The 12,830-nt window shown below is 40.6% G+C and overlaps 1 protein-coding gene across 1 annotated transcript in view; it reads right to left on the bottom strand.

The window, feature by feature from the left end:
* The window catches only part of GARRE1 (granule associated Rac and RHOG effector 1), a 58,677-nt gene that overhangs the window by 31,314 nt on the left and 14,533 nt on the right, over nucleotides 1–12,830 (bottom strand). The window lies entirely within an intron of this gene.

Here is a 12,830-nt window from a genome sequence, read left to right as displayed (position 1 = left end):
GGAGGGCCAGAACAAAAGCATGGATGGAGTGTTTGTGTGAACTAATATAAATTCAAAGTAAACATCATTACATAAAAGGGTACGGTCTTTTTTTTTTTTTTTTTAGTATTCATTTCAAACGGGCTGGATCCGGCCCGCGGGCCATAGTTTGCCCACGGCTGCTTTAGACAGTGGTTCTCAACCCTCTGGCCCTTTAAATACAGTTCCTCATTGTGGTGACCCCCAACCATAAAATTATTTTCGTTGCTACTTCATAACTGTAATGTTGCTACTGTTATGAATCGTAAGGTAAATATCTGATACGCAGGATGGTCTTAGGTGACCCCTGTGAAAGGGTCGTTCGACTGCCAAAGGGGTCGCGACCCACAGGTTCAGAACCACTGCTGTAGAAGGATCTGCCTTTGTTCTCATCTTTACATCTGGGCGCCTGATGCCTACAAGTCAACCAAATAGCAAGCCCCAAGGTTCATAGGCACCTTCCAACTTCTCACGCCTCCATTCCTGTTCTCCACCCCCCTCATCTGGACTCTGGCTCACATTAACCTGCCTATCTGTGAGCTCTGGCTAAACCAGAGCAACCCACAATTCCAATTATATCTACACAGCACTCTGAAGGCAGAGCAAAAGCCATGTGGTTAAAAATCTGAAAAGTCAAGTTTTACTCTAAGAAGACATTCCATTGGAAATGGAATCCAAAGATACAGGTTACTTTGGTAACAGTGTTATTAACATAGTTTTTAACATAGCTTTATGTCATACTTCTACTCTTACGCAACAAAGCTGACAGACCAGTCTTCTAGGAGTCAACAAAACCTACTGGACAATTTCATTTGTTAGTACAGCAGAAACCCTCACCTGATCCATGTTAGTAATTGGTTGGTTGATGAAGTAGTCCATTAAAGTAGGAAACTAATTTTAAAAATACCATATACATAACACTACCTTAACATATACTATTAATATGTAACTATAGAGGCCCGGTGCACAAAATTTGTGCACGGGTAGGGTCCCTAGGCCTGGCCAGCAATCAGGGCTGATTGAGGCCTTCCAGCTGCCGGCCAGGGCCTTCCTTCATTCCGCACCGTCCCCTGGTGGTCAGTGCACATCATAGCGAGTGATCAAACTCTCGGTCAAACTCCCCAGGGATGCTCTGCATATTAGCGCATATATATATATATATATATATATATATATATATATATAATCCAGGGGACACTTTGCATATTAGCTTTTATATAGATAATGATGTATATACTAAAAATACTACATAACACAAACATTTTAAGATATGGATATGTATTTATCTACAAGCCTTTGGCACTTGCTAAAGCTTTTCTCTGGGGCACCAGCCTTTTCTCCCTGGTCCTTGAAGCTTTGCTGCTCTGTTCCTAGCTGCAGACAGGCCCCTTCCTCTGGGTCCCCATGCAGGTCCCCGTTTCCTTGCTTAAGTTAATCTCAGCTACAAGGTGTTCTCTAGGAGTAACTATTTCTTTTTCTTTAAAGGAGAGCAAGAACTTGCCACTTAAAAAGCAACTTGAGCAGAGACCCTCCAGGTTACTAATATTTCCCCTAATCTTTTACATTTGTTTTATCCATACCAAATTTGAGAACAACAAAAACTTTTGCCACTTTTATCATGTACCATACATTCACATTTTTTTTTTTTTCATAGAATGTATTGCAAATTTCACTGGCTTACATAGGAGGTTACTTAAAAAATGTACTTCACTGAGTTTGCAATTTATCCAACTGGCAGGGGCACAGGTGAGAGGGGCCATTCACTGCCAGCACTCAGTGAACGAACTGCCTTGGGAAGGTGGTGAATGTTGGGGAATAGTTTGGAATTGTCCAGTAGGTTTTGTTGGCCCCTAGAAGACTGGTCTGTCAGCTTTGTTTTGTAAGACCCCAATGCTGTCCCTTGGAGCAGCCAAAAATAAGACTTAAATGTGGACTGCTCACTTCCTAGTGCACATTTCAGATGCCTGTCTGTGAGCTCCTGTTCCACTAGTCAAAGAGTTCTGCTTCCTGGAGAAAGAGACTCAGGGAAGTTCCCATGGTGACACTTAATCCCTCTGAATTATTTTTCCTGGTGGAAATCATTAGGACCAAACTAAAACAAATCTCACACCAAAGTAGCCACCCTCTATAGTAAACAATCAGAATTACAGGCTAAACTACAGGCATGGGTTTCTACTCACAAACCTCCCTCAAAGTTATACCCCATCAATGATCTGTGTCAGATGGGGCAGGGTGAGGGACACACAGGAAGTAGACTTAGCAGCCTACAGACATGAGACATGAATAAAATAAATGGCATTTAATTTGTACCATACATAACAGCCAGCTTTAATTGAACACTCAGTATGCATTTCTCCTATGTTAAAGGTATCACATGGATCACTGAACTTAATCCTGGCAACAACTGCATAAGGTCAGTCCCATTTTACAGACAATAAGGCCAAGACACAGAAAGGTTTAAACTTTGTCAAGGGAACACAAACTGAAAATGGCGGAGTGGTCACAAGACTCAAATGCCTGTGCTTAGCCAGTGTTTCCCACTGCCTTCAACAGGCTCTAAACAACTGGATACAGCTGTGGGCTGGATGCACTGCACTGAGACCAGGGACATGACAGAAACTCCACCTTAACTGGCATGCACCAGAATGAGGGTGTCCTGAAGCTCCACACGGTACAAACACAGGAGGAGGGGAGCTGGGTCCTCAGGCACACAAACTCTTCCTCCTCCTTCCTCAGTTTCTTGGCAGGCTATGGCAAAGGGAGGAGGAGGGGCAGTGGAGATGTCATGCACCTTGTACTCTGGGGTCACACTCTTACAGCTTTAGACCAATACAATCGAGTCATTCATTTTCCCAACAATATGTTGTATGTAAATGCCTGATGTGTATGTACAAAGAACAAAAAAAAGGCCAGAAGATACTACAAGACAGACAAGGAGCAAATCCCTGTCCTCATGAGAGTTACCGTCTAATGGTGGGGAAGAAGTCAATACGTAGATAGGCAAAGCCAGGGCTACTGGAGGAGAAATGCTAAAGGGCGAAGTGGGAAGGAAAAGGCTCTCTGAAGAGAGAACCAAGGGAACAGAGTGAGTTACCCTACCCTCTTCTAAAAGGAACAATTCAGGGAAAGGGCTCTGAAGGCCTGATGCAGGGTGCAGAATAGGGCATTTCCTGACAGTGCTGGTCAATGGCAGGATGGGAGCATCCTCTCACTGTGAGTGGAAGAATGGAGAAAGGAGGAGGGTGCTGCTGGAGGAATAGTGTGGGGAGAGATGCTGCAGTTTCAAAAGGCAGACATTTGGCCCTAGCCGGTTTGGCTCAGTGTATAGAGTGTCGGCCTGTAGACTCAAGGGTCCCAGGTTCGATTCCGGTCAAGGGCATGTACCTTGGTTGCGGGCACATATCCAGTAGGGAGTGTGCAGGAGGCAGCTGGTCAATGTTTCTCTCTCATCGATGTCTAACTCTCTATCTCTCTCCCTTCCTCTCTGTAAAAAATCAGTAAAATATGTATTTTTTTAAAAAGGCAGACATTTGCTATGTTGTCTCCATTAACCTACTACATATTTGACCTTGGATGAATTAATCTAAATTTCTTCCCTTGTAAGGACTGATGAGAACAAGAACTAAGTCCTTCCCTACTCCTACCCATGATACATGGAGTGTCAATGTAAATATGTTTGTGACAAAATATTTGTGTTGTAAGCAATTCATTAAAAGCCAATCAAACCAATAATTACACTGGACCTTAAAAAAGCCCATTTCACAGAATATCTGCTCTAAGTTTGCATAAATTAACAGATGCATAAACAGCATATCCAGAGAGAGGATAGAGCTCAACCTTCAGCCTGCCTCTACCCATCTTTTCTATACACATCTGTCTTCGCCCACCTCCCCTGCTGTAACAGACCCCACACTGCTTGGGCTCTTCCTGAGAAACCTGGAAGGAAATATAGACTCTAAAGTTATGAACATGGAAGCGTGTGACCCCAGGGCAGCAGATGGCTGTTTTTCACATGGAGAAAGTTTCCTGGACTGCAGTATTCAGTGAGGTTGCAGAACAGATGTGGCAAGCAGGGGAACAAATGAGCAGAGTGGTCAAAGAGAGAGACATTTGAATTTAAAATGTCAGTGGAGCTATAGTTACAGGTCTTATTAACAATTACCATTTATTGAAGGATTAATCCATACCAAGCACTTTATATGCAGTGAAGCAACTCTGTGGGGTGACAACGATTCATCCATTTACAGATGACACCACTGAGGCTTACAGAGAGAAACCTGATGTGTAGTAGAGGTCCAGTGTCAGGTCTGTTTGACTCCAAAGGCTGTATTTCTAACCACAAGGCTGCTCTGTCTTCCTATGACAACAGTGGGTGGATACTAAGAAGAGGAGAGGAACCCTGACATCCTCCATATACTCAGACCATGGGGATGGGAATGCATGCAGACTGAAAGGCATAGCTCTGTCTTCATGACAGTGGGAAAGGGATTGGGGCAAAAATAACAAGTGGGGTGGCCTGTGGTATTCCTGTGTGGCATGAGCCTCACATTTTTTTTAATTTATATTTTATTGATTTTTTACAGAGAGGACGGGAGAGGGATAGAGAGTTAGAAACATCGATGAGAGAGAAACATCGATCAGCTGCCTCCTGCACACCCTCTACTGGGTATGTGCCCTTGACTGGAATCGAACCGGGGACCCTTAGTCCGCAGGCCGATGCTCTATCCACTGACCCAAACCAGTTAGGGCGAGCCTCACATTTTATGATCTCCACAGCAGAGAACAGCTGTGAAGACTGGTGGAAAAAGCAATGATAAACAGGGCGAAGGCACCTGGGGCTTGGAAAAAGAGCAGCTTCTCCTGCCTCGTAAGAAATTCCCAACCCCAAAACATCTGTCCAGTCCTTCAGTACATCAGTCTCATTTAAAATTTAAGAAAAAAGCAATTGCATTTAATCTTACTCTTGGCATTTGCATTTAAAAAAATAAATCAATTCACCCCAAATTGATGGAATTTCAGATACAGGCCATTATCAGGCTTTTGCATTAGGAGAAACCTTTGGGTGTGACTTACATTCCTCATAAAGGCCCAATTCCTGAGTATAGACAACCAGTGACCCTTCCCCTTGTGCCTCCATGGAACATTTTGGATTATAAACATCAATCCAGGATCTGCTAAAATGAGACCAACTTTCCTGGGAATCCCTGATGGAGGAGAGAAAGGGTATGAATTTGCTTTCCCATTCCCCTGTATATGTACAAGATTTGCTGCTAAGGGTGTTGTGTTTATGGACATAATCAGAAAACCTTTTCTTTTGGTAATTTTTTGTTGTTAATTCTCACTCGAGGATATTTTTTCCATTGATTTTTCAGAAAGGCTGGAAGGGAGGAATGGAAGGAGGGAGAGAGGAAGAGAAAAAAATCATGTGAGAGAGATACATCAATTGATGGCTCCCATACACACCCCTATTGGGGCCAGGGATTGAACCTGCAATCCAGGTACATGCCCTTGACCAGGAATCAAACCCAAGACCCTACAGTCTGCGGGCCACCTGGCTAGTGCCTTTTTGGTAATTTTTATACTTTATTAATTAAAACAGGTTTTAGTTTAAGGTCATCCTATTTTGAGCCCCAAAAGACCATCTTTTCCACACCATCATAATTTTGGAAGATCTACTCAACTTTACTTCCTAGAATATTTCAAAAAAATATTTTAAAATATATTGTTATTGATTTCAGAGAGGAGAGAGGGAGAGAAATATAAATGATGAGAGAGAATCATTGATTGGCTGCCTCCTGCATGCTCCCTACTGGGGATCGAGCCCGCAACCTGGGCATGTGCCCTTCACTGGAATCGAAACAGGGACCTTTCAGTCCGCAAGCTGACGCTCTATCCACTGGGCCAAACCAGCTAGGATCAAAAAAATTTATTTTTTCATTATTCCTCATCTAGAGCTGAGGCCTAAGTCCTTAATATCTGCTTGTTGGAATTACAGAGTACCCGAGACCACACCATCTACCACACACCTGTGATCTTCACCTCAATACACACAATGTCTCACTAAGTTCATTTTCTGCTCAACCTCACTTAACAATTTATCTTTTTCAATCCCAGCAGAGTGAAGAAGTAAAACTGTCCTATATGCCATAGTGTCAAACATTTCCAGGGATTCTAGCACTTATTTTTCATCAGTTTAAAAGTTGCAAGTGAATGAAACGAAGTCAATTCAAATTGGTTGCTTTAATTAGAAATTCCAAAGTCATTCAATCATTTATTTCTCTTCAATCCTCAGACCTCAAACATTACTTTGTTTCCAAGTGTCCTCAATCTCGCTCTTCTATTATGACAATTCTAGAGTCATTACACAATGACCTAAACAAAAGACCAGAACTTGATACAAAGATCTAAATGTGTCTTCAGAGAGACAGAGAAGTGGACCATGCATGGACTGTGCAAAGTGCCTTATGAAGATTAGATGACAGTACGAGAATGTAAAAAAAAGCTTATGGAAACTAACATGTATAGTCTGACCTAAAAACCGATTACAGTGTTTAAATATTTACAATTAAAAGAGCAACGAACAAGACAATAACAAAGATCTCTTTGCAGTCAGTATTGACATAGCGCATAAAGAAGTTGCCATGCTATGTTTAGGAGAAAGAAGGAAGAAAAAATAACACATGCCCAAGGGTGGCTGAGCCAACACCAAATGCTAGTCATTCAGACAAAATTATATTCTGCCCCTGGACATGCTGCTTTACTGCTGGTGAAAATATCAACAGATGGTTTCTGAACTCCTACTTAATGTGCCAAGCACTGTGGTACACAAAACCTTTTACATCAATAATATATATTCACTGCAAATAAATCAGGGGGAAAAAGATCAGCTACATACATAAATGTACCAAATATTACTAAATAGAATAACCACTGATTTACATATTTTTATATAGCCTACATTTGTATCTATAGATGGAAAAACGAAATCATGTTGTGTATTGTTTTATGGCCTGCTTTGCAAAATAAAATATATACGTCAAAAATGTATTACCATATTTCAGCTACACTGTTATAAATCTTTTTTTTTTAAATATATTTTATTGATTTTTTTACAGAGAGGAAGGGAGAGAGATAGAGAGTTAGAAACATCGATGAGAGAGAAACATCGATCAGCTGCCTCCTGCACATCTCCTACTGGGGATGTGTCCGCAACCCAGGTACATGCCCTTGATCGGAATCGAACCCGGGGCCTTTCAGTCCATAAGCCGACGCTCTATCCACTGAGCCAAACCGGTTTCGGCACTGTTATAAATCTTAATTAGAATAATTATAAAATATCATCCAGGACACGAATAAGTTAAATGCAACTTAAGGTAACTAGGTGCACATTAATTATAGTAGAAGAGCAAATTAATACTGTGGGTTTATATAGGGCAGGGATAAAAATATATTTAAGTCACCCAGACAGCATGTGGCCTAGGAGCCTACTAGAATTTAGAAAACTCTTGTTGACATGAGTGTATTTTTGATTAAAAATTGTCACTTCCATCAAGAAGAAATTACTAAAATATCTCAATTGCTAAACTAAAAAGGAAAAAGGAATTCATTTGACTCCATAAACATTATCTTCATCACTTGGGAGAGGGGCTCTCTCTGCATCTTATTTATTTATTTTTAGTTTTTTTTTTAAATTGTTTTATTGCTTAAAGTATTACAAAGAGTATTATATATGTCTTCTTTTTTTTTTCTCCCCTTGACCTTCCCCTAGCCTCCCATGCCCCCTAGTGTCTTGTGTCCATGGGTTATGCTTATATGCATGCATACAAGTCCTTCGGTTGATCTCTTACCCACCCCCCCAACCCTCCCTGGCCTTCCCGCTGTAGTTTGACAGTTTGTTCGATGTTGCTCTGCCTCTGTATCTATTTTTGCTCATCAGTTTATAATGGTCTTAATTATCCATAAATGAGTGAGATCATGTGGTATTTTTCCTTCATTGACTGGCTTATTTCACTTAGCATAATGCTCTCCAGTTCCATCCATGCTGTTGCAAATGGTAAGAATTCCTTTTTTACAGCAGCATAGTATTCCATCGTGTAGATGTACCACTGTATTTTAATCCACTCATCTGTTGATGGGCACTTAAGTTGTTTCCAGATCTTAGCTATGGTGAATTGTGCTGCTATGAACATAGGGGTGCATATATCCTTTCTGACTGGTGTTTCTGTTTTCTTGGGATATATTCCTAGAAGTGGGATCACTGGATCAAATGGGAGTTCCATTTTTAACTTTTTGAGGAAACTCCATACTGTCTTCCATAGTGGCTGCACCAGTCTGCATTCCCACCAGCAGTGCACGAGTGTTCCTTTTTCTCCACATCCTCTCCAGCACTTGTCATTTGCTGATTTGTTGATGATAGCCATTCTGACAGGTGTGAGATGGTACCTCATTGTTGTTTTGATTTGCATCTCTCGGATGATTAGTGACTTTGAGCATGTTTTCATATGTCTCTTGGCTTTCTGAATGTCCTCTTTTGGAAAGTATCTATTTAGGTCCTTTGCCCATTTTTTGATTGGATTGTTTATCTTCCTTTTGTTAAGTTGTATGAGTTCCCTATAAATGTTGGAGATTAAACCCTTATCGGTGATAACATTGGCAAATATGTTCTCCCATGCAGTGGGCTTTCTTGTTGTTTTGTTGATGGTTTCTTTTGCTGTGCAGAAGCTTTTTATTTTGATGAGGTCCCATTTGTTTATTTTCTCTTTAGTTTCCAATGCCCTAGGATCTGTATCGGTGAAGAGACTGCTTCGGCATATGTCTGCGATTTTGTTGCCTTTGGATTCCTCTAGTATTTTTATGGTTTCCCGTCTTACATTTAAGTCCTTTATCCATTTTGAGTTTATTTTTGTGTATGGTGTTAGTTGGTGGTCTAGTTTCATTTTTTTGCATGTATCTAAAAATATGGAACGCTTCACGAATTTGCGTGTCATCTTTGCGCAGGGGCCATGCTAATCTTCTCTGTATCATTCCAATTTTAGTATACGTCCTGCCGAAGCAAGCACTCTCTCTGCATCTTAGGTGATATGCCACTAGATGCCTCTCAGGTGTTACTTCACTGAATACAAATCACCATCCCCATTTGACTGGGATACTCCCAGCCACTTTTATTCACATGGTAATCCAACTAGTGATAACTGTGGCAAGTCTTGGGCTGAGGTAGGGAAGGGTCTCACATCTCCTCTCAGCAGCATCTGAAATACTTGCTTCCCTGGGCTTCTAAGACACTGCACTTGCTCCACTTTCTTCCTCTCTCTTTGGCTGTTCCTTCTGCACCTTCCTTGGCTGCTTCCTATTCATTTCCTGACCTCTAAATGAGCCCCAGGACTCACTGGTCCTAGATTCCCCCTTTGTTTCTCTAGCCACATTCACTTTCTTGATGACCTCACCCAGGATCGTTTTAGAGCTTTAAATACTTCAGGGGTCCTCAAACTTTTTAAACAGGGGGCCAGTTCACTGTCCCTCAGACCGTTGGAGGGCCGGACTCCAGTTTTAAAAAAAACTATGAACAAATTCCTATGCACACTGCACATATCTTATTTTGAAGTAAAAAACCAAAACGGGAACAAATACAATATTTGTATTTACACGTGGCCGTAGTTTGAGGACCCCTGTACTATCTACTAACGGATGGTTCTCAAATTCACATCTCCAGTCTGGACCTCAGTCCCGAACTCCAAAACTCTATATTCAATTATCTACTTGACATCACCTCTTGGATGTCTAAGAGGCACTGCAGACTTATTATTCTAGATTACCCTTCCCCACTGCTCCCCATCTCAGTATATAGCACAGTGATGAAAAACCTTTTGAGCTCGGCGTGTCAGCATTTTGAAAAACCCTAACTTAACTCTGGTGCCGTGTCACATATAGAAACTTTTTGATATTTGCAACCATAGTAAAACAAAGACTTATATTTTTGATATTTATTTTATATATTTAAATGCCATTTAACAACGAAAAATCAACCAAAAAAATGAGTTCGCTGTGACCTCTGACACCATGTCATAGGTTCGCCATCACTGATATAGCACTACCAGTGATCCAGGTGCTCATGTCATAAACCCTGGAGTCATCTTTGACTTCTCCCCCACCTCCCCCCTCCCCCCCCGAAAACTGGAGTTCTCGCTCTTCTCTTCCCTAGAGGCTACTTTCCACACAGGAAGCCTTATATAACAGAAATCAGATTATTTCACTCCCCTGCTCAAAATCTTCCGATGCCTTTCTATTACAATCAGAATAAAATCCAAATTCCTCATTGTGTCCTACAATATCCTACATTGTCTGGCCCCTTACTATTCTCCGAACTTATTCCTATCCCTCTTTTCTCTGCTCTTGCCACACTGGCCTTCTTGCTTTTCTCAATAATTTTAAGAACAGCCCCAGTCTCAAGTCTTTTGTACAAGCAATTCCCACTATTTCAGGGTTTCTCAACTTTAGCACTATTGTCATTTGAGGTCAGAGAATCCTTTGTTGTGTGTTGTTGGGAGCACTGGTTGGGAGATGCAGCCACCACAATCACTCAGATCACAGTATTTTGAATAAATTTTGAAATCTTTGTTAAAAAAAAAAAAAAAAAAAAGAGCAGAGTAGTCCCTTCCTCCTTGGACTTCTGAGACATCAGTAACTGCATAAGAGCGTGAATGTGTCAGCAGAGGAAAGCTTTTGAGCATCCAGGTATCTATTTTGCTGTAGAACTAAAATACAACTGGAAGCACTGCAAAGAAGAGAAATATCTAGACTCCACCTTCTCAAAAAAATTAGAATAAAAAATAAGATAAATCTAAGAGCTTTGTGCTCCTGCAAACTTAGGCCTTTCATGATCTGAGGCCTGAGTCTGGTTACCTAATGTTCCATACTTTATGAAGAAACATCACCCCACCATGGGTGTATATGTGTTAAGAACTGGGGAGCGGAAAAGTATTGGTCAGAAGTCAAGAAAGAAACTAAGGACATAAAAGATGATAAAAATTGTTCCCAAAACACACAGTGAGTCAGTGAAATTCTAATTTCCTCATATGCAAGTCCAATATTTTTCACTCTGTCATATTCCTCCTTCAAACCATTCTGAGTCACATGAATTTTTTGGTTTCCCAGTGCATATAAAAGTTATGTTTACACTATACTGAAGCCTATTAAGTGTGCAATAGCATTATGTCTAAAAATGTACATACCTTTATATGCCGCCAAAGTGAACACATACACCTTAATTTTAAAGACACCTTATCACTAAAAAATGCTAAATATCACTTAAGCCTTCTGCAAGTCATAATCTTTTTGATGATGGAGAGTCTTACCTCCAATTTGTAAAAAAAAAAAAAAAAAAAAAAAAAAGCAATATTTGCAAAGCACAAAATGAGGTATGTCTAAATATTAAAACTTATGGCCAACACAACAAGATATATAACTACTGGAAGGGAATAGACATATGCAGATGACATAACTACATATACCAAAATAATAGATATTAGTATTGAGTTCAGTCACATAGCAGGAGAAAAGATAAAATTATAAAAATCTATAATATTTCTATATTACAGCTAAAACGTTTAAATATTATTTCACTCATTACAGCACCTAAAATATAAATAACTTAATAATTTTAAGAATACACACTCACTAGAAAGAAAACTGGAAATTTACTAAGAGACATTACAGAAGCTTCACAGAAAAACCTAATAAACTGCTAAAATCCTAAAAAACAAACATCTTAGCCAAACGTACCCAGGTCCTAACTATGTTTCTCATCCTCTAACCCTCACCAGCTGGCACTTGCAGTGTGCCTCCCACATCGAATCCTTGTTGCTTTGAATGCAGCCCCTCAGGAAATCACTGTCACTGCTCTGACTGTAACCCAGCCCCAGGAGTGGCCAATCAGTGGGTTAGTTTCACCCTTCTGGCCAAAGGGTCCAAAGATAAGGAAGTGACCTAAGCCAAGCCAACCACATTAGTTTGGAACTTTCGTTAGAATCTCCGGAAAAGCAGAGGTGCTCTTTCTGCTGAGTTGTTGGGGACTCTGCCATGGAGACAGAAGTCTGCCTGGAAATGAAGGCTGAGAGAAGAGACCAAGGCTGAGTCTGTGCAGTACTGAGTGAGCCCCCAGATGCAACCACAAACAAAGAACTTACTTTCTTTAGTTTCATAGGTAAATACAACAGTCCCCCCTTTATCCACAGGGGATAGTTCTAAGATCCCCTAGTAGAAGCCTGAAACCGCAGATAGTACTGAATCCTATTTACACTGTTTTTTTCCTATACATTATACCTATGATAACGTTTAATTTATAACTTAGACATAGTAAGAGATTAACTTAATAAAACAGAACAATTATAATAACAGTAACTGTAATAAAATTTAGGTGAATGTGGTCTCTCTCACAGTATCTCACTGCACTGTACTCACCTTTCTTCTTATGTGAGATGATAAAATACCTATATGAGAAGATGAAGTGAGGTGAATGACACAGGCATCGGGACTTCGCTAAAATGGACATTCTCACAAACAAGCACTTGATGGCGTCTCTTTGGCATACCCGAATTGCCAGCATCACCGTCTTGTGCTTTGGGGCCATTATATAGTATTATAAGGGTGACTTGAACATAAGCTCTGTGAGACCACACACTCCATCTGATAACCAAGATGCTTACTAAGTGATTAATGGGCAGGTAGCATATAAAGTGTGGATACTCTGGACAAAGGGATGATTCACATACCAGACAGGATGGAGCAAGAAGGCAGGAGATTTCATCAGATCACTC

The sequence above is a fragment of the Myotis nattereri genome (assembly GCF_964212035.1).
Source record: "Myotis nattereri genome assembly, chromosome: 15".
In the NCBI taxonomy this organism is placed as follows: domain Eukaryota; kingdom Metazoa; phylum Chordata; class Mammalia; order Chiroptera; family Vespertilionidae; genus Myotis; species Myotis nattereri.
The sequence above is the reverse complement of the archived record's forward strand: the minus strand, read 5'-3'. Positions and strand labels throughout refer to the sequence as shown.